This window comes from Sturnus vulgaris, unplaced genomic scaffold, assembly GCF_052056855.1.
Source record: "Sturnus vulgaris isolate bStuVul1 unplaced genomic scaffold, bStuVul1.hap1 Scaffold_157, whole genome shotgun sequence".
Lineage (NCBI taxonomy): Eukaryota > Metazoa > Chordata > Aves > Passeriformes > Sturnidae > Sturnus > Sturnus vulgaris.
In genome coordinates, this window is record NW_028276074.1 from 3,317,542 (window position 1) to 3,329,950 (window position 12,409).

At 47.7% G+C, this 12,409-nt stretch overlaps 1 pseudogene; it reads left to right on the plus strand.

The window, feature by feature from the left end:
• Positions 1 to 6,084: 6,084 nt before the first annotated feature.
• LOC148218837 (28S ribosomal RNA) lies at positions 6,085 to 12,173 on the plus strand (annotated as a pseudogene).
• Positions 12,174 to 12,409: the final 236 nt, after the last annotated feature.

The following is a 12,409-nucleotide window of genomic DNA, read 5'->3' on the forward strand; positions in this document are numbered from 1 at the left end:
TCCAATTTTTCTAATATTTCTCATGTGGCATCCAGCTTTTCACACTCCTTCTCAAATTTGGTTAACATTTCTCATGCCAGTCACTATTTTCTTGATCTTTCTCCCTCGAGTGCAAGTGGATTGTGCTTTCAGTACCATCAAGGAATTTAATTTCCCTTTTGCTGTTGATTCTAGATCCATGGGCATGGCTGTAAGTTGCATTCCTTGAATTATTGAGTGGATTAGTTTGATTAGACAGGATATCATGCAAGGTAGAAACAATAGTTCTAAAACAGAACATAATAGCATGAATCCCAATTTTTTTTTTTCATTACACGCCTCCAGAAAGTTTATCCCACCAATCAGCTTTCAGAATTCCATTTTTGAAGTGGTACATGTGCCACTCTTAATTTTATCAGCAAGCTTTGTGATGGCCTCCCCATGATCATCTATTTCCACACAGCACTCAGATTCATTAAACCTCCCACAAACTCTTCCTTCTTCTGCCCATGGATAGTCTAGGGCAATTTCTTGCATCAAATTTGCAAAAAGGTTTTTATTTGAAGTTGGCAAATACCAGTCGCCATAGTGGTGTTTTAATTGTTTATAAACCTCATTCAGTTCCCTTAACTCTTTCCCTCTGATCTTTTCCTATCCTTTTTTTGTTTCTTTTTGTTTTTCAACTTCCATTATCATATTTTTCAAAACAAAAGAAAATTTTATATCTATAACAAAGCTGATCATTGTTAGGATAAAGAGTTCACCCATTGAATCCTAAATTTCTTCTTACTTAATAGAATTTTTGACTTTTCACACAATTTTCTAAAAAGCTGGTACAATCGTAACAGGCAGCACTAACATGTGGCTGTGCCACAAAAACTGATTCCATCTTATCCTTGACCACAGGGATCAGGAATAGTTTGTTTCTTTACTGCTGGCTCTTGCATTGCTTGTCTTCTTGTAATTTGTTCCTGCATGGCCTGTTCTTTGCTCCATGCTGTCTTATAGTTTTAGCCAGTTGCCAGGGGTATTATAGTAAGCACAATGAAAATAATTCTCAGGAATTTTAACTTTCTACCTGTCTCAAGGCCCCTTGGGTTGCAGCCAAGGGCCGAGATGTCCATCTTCTCGGTAGCAAAGTTTTTATCCTGGAATTTTTTTCTCTTTGGTATCCTTGGCCTCATAAAGTTCTTATGAGCCATTTTAACTTTTTCTGTTCCAAAGATGCCGCAAAGTATTTGTAGTTCTGCAGCACTGCCTTATCTCTCTCCCTAGATTGATCAGCTATTTTTCTTAATCCACTAAAGCTCCGGAGATATGCCAACTACAAGATTTGTTTTTACACAACTTGTCTCGATGGTGTTCCAAAAAATCACTAAAAAATCCTTTCAAAGTTAGCTGTTTACATGCACAACTTAAACAAACCAATTGTCTCTCTTTTTCTTTCACTCTAGTTACTCTTCACCACAAATGAAAACAACAGGTACAAATAACACAAATTTGTGGACAACACTTTAAGCCATGGTTAGTACATTCCCAGTGTGCTAATTGTTTTTGGGCCCTCTTAATAATAGGTGTTACCAGTCTCTTTTTCTGGAGTTGTAGTTCTTCTCAAATAAATCATTTAATGTTGACTGTTGGAGGCTCCTGAGAAAATTTTAAATCCTGCTGGGCTGTTCCCATTGGTCAACGAGGTGTCTGATTCTTTCCTATCAGAGCTGTTCTGCCTTCGGGCACAACGAGGTTGCAGTTGGCAGCCAATTCAGGATGTCCAGACTTAGATAATGCACCTCTCAAAACAACTTTAAACTGGTATTTTAAACAGCATTGCCATAAAATAACATTTTTTAATCACACATACAAAAACCACATCCCCCCTTGGTCCCAAAGTACAGAGGTTCTATGCTAACTTTACATAGACTGTAGCCTTTTGGCACCCAGCACCCTCCTTAGCTTCACCATGGATTTATTACAATTTTCTTGAGTAATTTGTTTCTTAATTTCAAATATTCTTATACACCCATAAAATTGCTTTAAAAAATGGTCACAAAGTGCTCTGGTGCCCCAGTGAATCCCCCCATGTGAGCTGCCTGGGATCTGCTGGGCCAAAAGTCCTGGCACCGCTCTTTTACCATTGGGCAGAAGAATCCATCCTTCTTCCAGGGTTACCCCCAGCTTCTTCACAGCCTTCACTTCTGCCAAGGAAAAGCATGGTGCCCCACCCTGTGCTTCTGCTTCCCCAAAAGCCACACTCACACTGCTGCTTTCTCCCAGGGCTCCCCCCCTGCTTCATCATCAGCCAAATTGTTTCCTTTTATTTTATGATGCTTGTATCCCCAAATAGTCTGTTCTGTTGGTGTTGAATATTGAATTCTGCAGCTTTAAGACTGATTCCAGGAGTGAAAGAGGGGAGAAAAAGTGCAGAATTAGTTATGAGAAACTACAATGACTCCCCCACATTCCTACTCACAGACTTAGTTGTCTGAAGTGGACAGAGGGAGAGAACTCTCTTTTGCTTTTGGGTTAATTTTTTTTTTCTAACTAATTAAAGTAAAAAAGTTCCTTTTTTTTTTATTATTTTCTTGAATTATTCAATCCTGCTCTGCACTAAAAACCCAAGAAAGCACTGGAAGCTCACACTGTAGCCCACCAAGCCTGGCCTGGGCCATGGCATTTCCCAGCACCGAAGGAACTGATACCAGACTAAGTAAGTCAAGCTGCAACTCATAAAAAACTCTTTTGAATCTGTCATCTCTTTGAAACAACAAGAAGTTTTGCTGTTTAATATTGTTCATTTTTATACCGAAAAGTGTTTTGCCTGTTAAATAAACAGTTTTATTTTTTTTTCTCTTTTCCCCACTTGTCTCCAAGGTAATATTTTTCCCCTAACCAACTGGAAAAGAAAGACTGCTTAAATTTGTTTACTAGAAAAACCTTATTTAAAAGTTTCCCCCCAAATTTACCCTAAACTAAAACAAAGTCCCTGTGTCTACTAAAAATATGATTTCTTCATTTTGAGAATCTACTTTCAGCTTTATCAAGGGCTCTTCTTTTGTTTCGGTCCTCATTAAATAAATGAGCCCCTGACCCTTCTAGTCTTCTTGAAGCATTTTTTTTATTTTGCTGCCTTTTTTTGCAGATTTTTTTTTTGTATATGTCCTTTTTTTATTACAATAGAAAGAAATGGGTCCTGTACTCTTAGAGACAGGATAAGAATTTTGTAAATGTCCTTTTTTGTGACAAGAAAAGCACATAGGTCTTGTGTCCGCAGAAGTAGGACCTGATTTTTCTTTCTTCTTTTTATTCTTTCCTGATAAATTCTTTGTGTTTGTGGCTGCTTGTATTTCTTGGACTGCTGCCATTAGAATCCTGGCTTTTATTTTTTTTTTTCTCATCTCTTATAACATACACTTCGTGTCCTTCCTTTAACAACTCCTGAAGCCCCCTATCCTGCCAATTTTCTAATTTCTTCAGCTTTTTCCTGATGTCCCCCCAGGACATAGCTACAAATTGTGTTTTCAAAAGGACCTGCCCTGCTGGTGTATCGGGGTCCATGCTGGAGTATAATTGCAAATCCTTTCTTAGTCTCTCTAACCATTCTGCTGGGGACTCATCTTTCCCTTGGTGTTCACTCAGAGATTTCCCTATGTTTTGTCCCCTTGGCACTGCTCCCCGAATTCCTTGGATAATCATCCAAATCCCTCATATTCTGCCTGTGTTCCACCTCCTGATTATTCCAATTTGGATCTGCCATAGGCCATTTCTGATCTCCCTGGTCTGGGCCCTGATGATCTCTATTCCAGGCCATTATTCCTGGCTGTCTAATCATTTCTCTCTTCCACTGTAAACAAGATTCCTAAAATAGACTGCAATTCCACCCAGGTGTAAATATTCAGCCCTAAAAACTGATCTAGTCTCTCTGCTACTCCAGTAGGATCTTCTAGCATTTTTCCCATCTCTTTTTTAAATTCCCTGATGTCCTCAGTGTTAAGGGGAGCACTCATGTAACCAATAGGTCCCTGTCCTGGGGCCAGATTTGCCATTGGAACCTCTCTAAGAGGGTATAATCTATCTTCCCTTCCTGCTCCCTTGTCCTTTTTGTCACTTTCTTCCTCATGTCCCCTTCTGCCTCTAGTTCTGTGTGCTACTGGCTCATCCTGCATGGGGGTTGTTGGGGGTTGAATTTTTCCCTTTTCTTCCTGTAGAATTTTTCCCATTGTTATGCTAAGTATTTGTGGCTACTCCCTAGCTAGTAACAGTTTCTCTTGAAGGGGTTAGGGAGAGGGGGAACACCAGAAAAGGAGAGGTGGGGCAGCTGCCTGCTCTCCCTGGCTCTCTCGCTCACTCGTGGAGTCGGAGGAAGACGGCTGGTGCTGCTACCGAGCACCCTTCCCGCAATCCCAATGCCGGGAGCCACGTTCCTGCTGTCAGACATCGCTCTGCTGCCTTCCCACTTCACCCTCCTACCTCTGGACACTCTGCTGAGCACCACGACCGACACCATGAAGGGGGAGTCGCTCCCCCATCCCTCTCCCCCCTGGGCCACTGCCGCCATCACCCAGCCCTCTTCAACTGTGCAGGACCTGCCCTGCCCACAGCACCAGTAACTGAGCACAGGGACAGTGGGCCTGTGGCCAAAAAGGACTGGAACTGAGCTATACTGTTCTGTTTTGCTGTCAATTTTTATAGCTGTTGTTTCTTTTGTTTGCCTTGGTATATATATTAGTAAAGAACTGTTATTCCTACCCCCATATCTTTTGCCTGAGAGACCCTGATTTCAAAACTATAATAATTGGAAGGGAGGGGGTTGCACTCTCCATCTCAGGGAAGGGGCTCTTGCCTTTTCTTAGCAAATACCGGTTTTTCAAACCAAGACAGTTGGGCTTGACCACCAGGCTTGGCCAGGAATGGCAGGGTGGGGCAACCTCACAGCTCCAGGCACAGGGCAAACTGCTCTACTCAGCTCTGGCAGGACATAGCTGAATTTTGGCATGGCCTGGGTAGACGAGTCTTCCCTGGCCATCCTGGAAGTTTGCCAGGGGCTTGATTGTTTGAATTTCTGTGAGTTACATTATCCAAGTGCTGGCACCACCCCAGGGAAGCCTCAAACGTAACTGGCACAGGGCATTGCCCTGGCAGTGAAAATGTCTTGGCTGTGAGCAGCAGAGCAGAGAGAAAGCAACTGGCCCAGGCAGCTGCTGCCACAGGGACACAAACTCTCGTGCCCAGGACAGTCCCAGAGTGGCCATTAAGGGTTTTCAGATGGACACAGAGCAGTTGTAGAACATGTTGGGGAGAAAAGAATATTCTGTTCCAAGGAAGATGCAGAGAAAAAAGTCCTGTGCAGCTCATTTCCCATAGGAGGTGACACTGGTGTCCCAGAGGGAATTGGCCATGGCTTTAGGGACAGCAGTGCACATGGAGCCCTGGTGAAGCCGAGAGAGATTGAGCAGGAAGAAGTCCCTTGGGTGTATATTTGGTAGTTGCAGACTCTCACAGGGATGATGAGGCCGTTGCCCAGAAGGGCAGCCTGGGCGATGCCCAGGAAGAGCCCCAAGGGCAGGAGCTGCAGCTCTGGTGGGTCTGCAAAGGCCAGGAGGAGGAACTGGGTGCTGGAGCTGATGTTGGACAACTATTGGAGCAAATACTCAAACGAGAGCTTTGAAGGCCGAAGTGGAGCAGGGTTCCATGTGAACAGCAGTTGAACATGGGTCAGTCGGTCCTAAGCGATAGGCGAGCGCCGTTCCGAAAGGGAGGGCGATGGCCTCCGTTGCCCTCAGCCGATTGAAAGGGATTCGGGTTCAGATCCCCGAATCCAGAGTGGCGGAGACGGGCGCCGTGAGGTGCCCAGTGCGGTGACACAACCGATCCCGGAGAAGCCGGCGGGAGCCCCGGGGAGACTTCTCTTTTCTTTGTGAAGGGATGGGCGCCCTGGAATGGGTTCGCCCTGAGAGAGGGGCCCACACCTTGGAAAGCGTCGTGGTTCTGTCGGCGTCCGGTGAGCTCTCGCTGCCCCATGAAAATCCGGGGGAGAGGGTGTAAGTCTCGCTCTGGGCCGTACCCATATCTGCAGCAGGTCTCCAAGGTGAACAGCCTCTGGCATGTTGGAACAATGCAGGTAGGGGAAGTCAGCAAGGCAGATCCTCAGGCTTAGGATTAGTTCTAAGGGCTGGGTTGGTCGGGCTGTGGTGAGAAGGGGGCTGGGTGAGCACTGTGGCTGGACGAGGCTCCGCACACAAGTAAGTGTGCTCCGCATGGCCTGCCCAGGTACTGGAGCATGTGCGTGTGTGGAGGTGAATCCGGATGCGCACTGGGCCCTTCCTGTGGATCGCCCCAGCTTCAGCGAGTGCTGCTCGCCCCTCCCGTCCTGCCCTTCAGTGTGCCGTCATCGCCGTGTGCCACCGCCTTGTCAGTTCCCGCTGGCAGGGTTCACGCCGTTTGCGGCCGGCACGTGCGGCCATGGCTGGTGTCAGCCAAGCGATTCCTGCCGGGGAGGGTCTCTAGGGGGAATTCCCAGGCTGGCACCCCACCTCAGCCAGTGCCTAGCAGCCGGCTTAGAACTGATGCAGACCAGGGGAATCCGACTGTTTAATTAAAACAAAGCATCGCAAAGGCCCGAGGCGGGTGTTCACACGATGTGATTTCTGCCCAGTGCTCTGAATGTCAAAGTGAAGAAATTCAATGAAGCGCGGGTAAACAGTGGGAGTAACTATGACTCTCTGAGGGCAGCTTTAGAGAGTCAGGTTACAAACTGGGCTTGGCTGCGGAAGTCACACCTCCTCGTGGTCCCGCTGGACACCCATAAAGGGTGACCGAGTTGACTTCTGCCCCAGTGTGAGCGAGGGTGTCGTATCGGCCTCTACCTGTGGCTTGGATTCGCCACCCAGCGGTAGTCTCACAACTTTGCTGAAACCACAAATTAATTGGCACAGCTTCAGAGCTGCTGCCCAGAGCCTTGTCCACGAGCTACAGTTGGACACAGTTGGCAGTGTGGGAGAGGGCCACCTGCTGACTTTGACCACCCTCACTTGATCTTGACAGTTACTAGTTTTTACCAGTCTTGACAATGGTCCAACTACTGGCTTTGCAGTACATATCAACAGCTACTCAGACAGACCCTTCAGATCTGTGGGTCCAAAAAGCCAACATTCCATCTGTTCCCCCTGCCATACACAATGATGAAGGATTCGATCTGGTGAGTTTGGAGTTTATGAACTCCACCTATTCTGACACAGGTAGACTCCATCTAGATATTGGTCAGGTGGGATTGGCTGATTTTCCTGAGCCGTATGAGACCTCGCCCATTGGGTTGGCTCAGGAACTTAACTCTGAGTGCAGAGTGAGAGCGAGTGAAGAGCCTAGTACACCCATTGCTCTTCAAAAAACCAATAAGGGCGAGCCATTACTAAAAACACCCGTTCTGTCCGTTAAGGATAAAGACCTGGCTTGTCCTAGTTGCGACATCCATTTCACCAGGATGTCAGGATTAGCCGAACATCTGCTGAGAAATCACGGACAGAAAAAGATCATTTTCCAATGTCCGAAGTGCGGTAAACAAAATCTCAATTGCCGCAGCATACAATGTCATATCCCACGATGCAAAGGGACAGTGTGTTTGGTTCCAACAGGTGACTGGACGTGTGAGGTATGCCAGAGAAGTTTTAACTCCAAGATTGGCCTGGGACAACATAAGAGATTGATGCATCCCTTTGAGAGAAATAAAGAGCGAATTGTGGCCTCCCATCCAAAGGAAACATCACAGAGAGGGGCCCACAACAAGGCGTGGTCAGAGAGTGAGGAAGCGCTACTAAGACAGCTGATAACAGAGTATGCCGGGTGCAAGAATGTAAACCTAAGAATTGTGGAGCGATTGCCAACAAAAACAACTAAACAAATAAGGGATAAAAAACGCCTTTTGATAAAGGCCCCTTCCAAGCACTCACAAGAGGTGAAAGGACAGAAGTGCATGAGGTGAATTCTAGGATGGAAATGCATAAGGTGAATTCTAGGATGGAAGTGCAAAAAAAGGCCCCCCATGAGATGGAACTGCTGAGGGGAAATGAATTGAAGCTCCATTATCACGATGCCATCAGAGAGAAATTGGCGGTACACGAGTTACCCAACTGTCAAAGAGCCTTCAAGAAGGTTCTAAAGGGAAAAGACCCGCAAAAGGCAGTGAATAAGTGCTATAAGGAGGTCCTTGAGGGTCCAGAGAGTAATTGTCATGATGGAAAATCTTCCCAAAAAGCAAAGTCGAAGAAAGCCCGAAGACAGAAAGCATCCAAGTCAACTAACTGGATGCACAAGATAGCTATCAAAAGAGGGAAATATCTAAGATTCCAAAAAATGTTCCACTTACAGAGGGGAAGACTTGCAAGAATCATCCTGGATGATGTGGAAGATTTGCAATGCCAGATACCATCTAACACAGTCCACGCAGCGTTCAGATCCAGATGGGAAACAACGGTAGGGTTCAGGAGTCTTGACTCTTTCCCACCTCATGGGAAAGCTGATAACACCGCCTTTCAAGCTCTGATCACCCGGAAAGAGATTGAGAAAAACATCAAGGAAATGAGTAAGAGATCTGCTCCCGGGCCAGATAAGATTACTTTGGGTCATCTGCTTAAAAAGACACAAAGTTTTCTATGTTGATGGAGATCTTCAACCTCTGGCTTATATCTGGAACGATCCCCGATACGCTGAGGGGCTGCCGGACAGTCCTAATCCCAAAATCCAGCAATGTTGCCAAGCTGGGTGACATCAACAACTGGAGGCCCATCACCATTTCATCTACGGTGCTGAGGTTGTTCTCCAGAATCATAACAGCAAGACTGGCCAAAGCGTGTCCCATTAACCCCAGACAAAAGGGGTTCACAAGGGCGTTGGGATGTTCAGAAAATCTCAAGCTCTTACAACTTGTGCTTAAGCATGCAAAAGGGGAGCACTGTGATCTCGGAGTTGTGTTTGTGGACATTGCAAAGGCTTTCGATACTGTCTCCCACCAGCATATCATCACGGGTCTTGAGCAAAGGGGAGTCGATCCCCATATTATCCATCTCATTAAAGACGTATAAAAACACAACCATGTATATCACTATGAAGAACGAACAGACCGAGTATCAACATCCTCTCAGGTCTAAAGCAAGGTGACCCCATGTCGCCCCTGCTGTTCAATCTGGCTCTTGACCCCCTGCTGTGCAAGTTGGAGAAAGAAGGTAAAGGGTTCCAGCGAGGCAAACTAAAAGTTACAGCAATGGCCTTCGACGATGACCTAGTACTACTCAGTAATTCCTGGGACAGTATGTGTGGGAACATCAAAATCCTGGAGACCTTCTGCAATCTATGGGACTCCAAACTCAGGGGAAGAAATGTTATGGATTCTACATCAGGCCAACTAAGGACTCATATACCATCAATGATTGTCCGACTTGGCTCATCAAAGGTTCCCCGCTGAACATGATCAATCCAGGAAGCTCTGAAAAATATCTTGGTGTACAGGTCAGACTCTGGATTGTCAAGGAAAATGGAAGGATGGCTCCGTCGAACTGGGGAGGCACCACTCAAACCTCTACAAAAGATTGATATACTTCGGTCTTATACCATCCCAAGACTGATGGATCTGGCCGACCACACCGAGATCAAAGCTGGGCCCCTGAGTCTCTTGACTCGAGTATTCAGAACGCAGTCAAGGATTGGTTACATCTCCCACCGTGCACATACGATGCCATCCTATATTCAAGTTGCAGAGATGGTGGACTAGGCATCATCAAATTGGCGGCACTGATCCCAAGTGTACAAGCGAGACGTCTACATTGATTGGCCCAAACATCTGACAAGGCCCTAAGAAAGTTTTTGAAGGGAGAAAACCTGGAGATGCTATATGAGAAGCTATGGATCAGAGCTGGAGGTGCGAAAGAAGCCATGCTGTCAATTTGGGAGCGTAGTACAATGATGACCATGGTCATGGGAAATGAGGACTTATCAGAATGGGAGGTCCCTGCTCCAAAAATTCATTACCAAAAACCATCTAATTGGAGAAAAACTGAATTTAAGAAATGGAAAAAGCTAGCATCACAGGGCCATGGAATTGAGATCTTTGAGGAAGACACCATCAGTAACAACTGGCAAAGGAACTACAGAGGCATACCTCATCGTAAACTGATCACCGGTCTGCAACTAAGGGCGAATGTCTACCCCACACGAGAATTCCTGGCCAGGGGTAGGAAAGAAAGTTATGCACGATCTTGCAGGCACTGTAAAGCAGAATACGAGTCAGCTGCCCATATCATTGGAGCTTGCCCGATCACCCAGGACGCCAGGATCAAGCGGCACAACTCCATCTGTGACACCCTTAGTGCCGAAGCTAAAAAAGGAGGGTGGACTGTATTCCAGGAACCGCACATACGGGATGATAGCAATGAATTATTTAAACCTGATTTAATCTTTGTTAAGGACAGCAAGGCATTGGTGGTGGATGTGACTGTACGTTATGAACATGACAAGCGCTCTCTAAAGAGAGCAGCTGCGGAGAAGGTGACTAAATATCAACACCTTCTGCTGCAAATTCAAGACCTTACTAACGCCGCAGATGTCGAATTTATAGGCTTTCCCATTGGGGCGCGGGGAAAGTGGTACTCAAAGAACTCTGACGTGCTACAGACTCTCGGTCTCTCTAAATCGAGGCTAGGGAAGACTGCAAAAGCCTTGGCACTCAGAGCGCTCTCTTCCTCTGTTGATATTGTTCACATCTTTGGGAGCAAAGCTCGTTCAATTGTTTCTGTTTTACCTAATAAAGTTGTCGACCCCTCCCCTCCTGTTGGTTGCGCTGGACAGTGAGAATTGGTTTGGGTGGGAGGGGTTCATCCTTCATAACTGCGTCTGGCCCCATAACAGCTTTTGGGCCCCAAATTCTGATTTGACTATAGGTGGACGGGCCACCTTTACTTAACTCGGAAGAGGAACATAGAATTCTGTATATGTTTATTATATAGCCAAATGCCTCGTCATCTAATTAGTGACGCGCATGAATGGATGAATGAGATTTCCACTGTCCCTACCTACTATCCAGTGAAACCACAGCCAAGGGAATGGGCTTGGCGGAATCAGCAGGGAAAGAAGACCCTGTTGAGCTTGACTCTAGTCTGGCACTGTGAAGAGACATGAGAGGTGTAGAATGAGTGCAAGGCCGGGTGCGTGCTCGGCGGCGCGGGGCGACCCACCCGTCGGCGTCCCGGCCATCGGTGAAATACCACTACTCTGATCGTTTTTTCACTTACCCAGTGAGGCGGGGGGGTGAGCCCCAAGGGGGGCTCTCGCTTCTGGCGCCAAGCAGCCGGCGTGCACCGGCCACAACCCGCTCCGGGGACAGCGGCAGGTGGGGAGTTTGACTGGGGCGGTACACCTGTCAAAGCGTAACGCAGGTGTCCTAAGGCAAGCTCAGGGAGGACGGAAACCTTCCGTGGAGCAGAAGGGCAAAAGCTCGCTTGATCTTGATTTTCAGTACGAATACAGACCGTGAAAGTGGGGCCTCATGAGCCTTCTGGCTTTTTGGGTTTCAAGCAGGAAGTGTCAGAGAAGTTTCCACAGGGATAACTGGCTTGTGGCGGACAAGCGTTCATAGCGACATCGCTTTTTGATCCTTCAATGTCAGCTCTTCCTATCATTGTGAAGCAGAATTCACCAAGCGTTGGATTGTTCACCCACTAATAGGGAACGTGAGCTGGGTTTAGACTGTTGTGAGACAGGTTAGTTCTACCCTACTGATGATGTGTTGTTGCAATAGTGATCCTGCTCAGTACGAGAGGAACCGCACGTTCAGACCCCTGGTGCGTGCGCTTGGCTGAGGAGCCACAGGCGCGAGGCTACCATCTGCGGGCTTATGACTGAACGCCTCTAAGTCAGAATCCCGCCTAGACGTAGCGATACCGCAGCGCTGCCGGTGCCTCGGTGGGCTCGCGATAGCCGTCCGCCCGCCCGTCCGCGGGCGGGCCCAGTGAGGAGCGCCGCTCGTGGTTGGGAGCCAGAGGGGCGGACGGATGCGGTGCTGCCTCTCCCCCATCACAATACCGCATGATCGTGGGGCACCCGGCGCTAAATCATTCGTAGACGACCTGATTCTGGGTCAGGGTTTCGTACGTAGCAGAGCACCTCACTCGCTGCCATCTATTGAGAATCAGCCCTTGATACAAGCTTTTGTCGCTCGAAACGGGCCGGCCGGCCCGCCGCTCCGGCGCGTGGGTGCGGCACGCTTCCTTCCTTCCTTGCTTCCTCCAAGGGCTCTCTCAGCGGGCCGGGGCCGACAGGCGGCCCCGGTAGCGAGGGCGCGCGCAGGGCGCCCCTCGCTCTCGCAGGTCCGCCTTAGCGCCCTCCACCACGCGGGTCCCAGGCCCGATACGCGGAGTCCGGGGGCCAGGCAGCAAGCCAAGGGCTG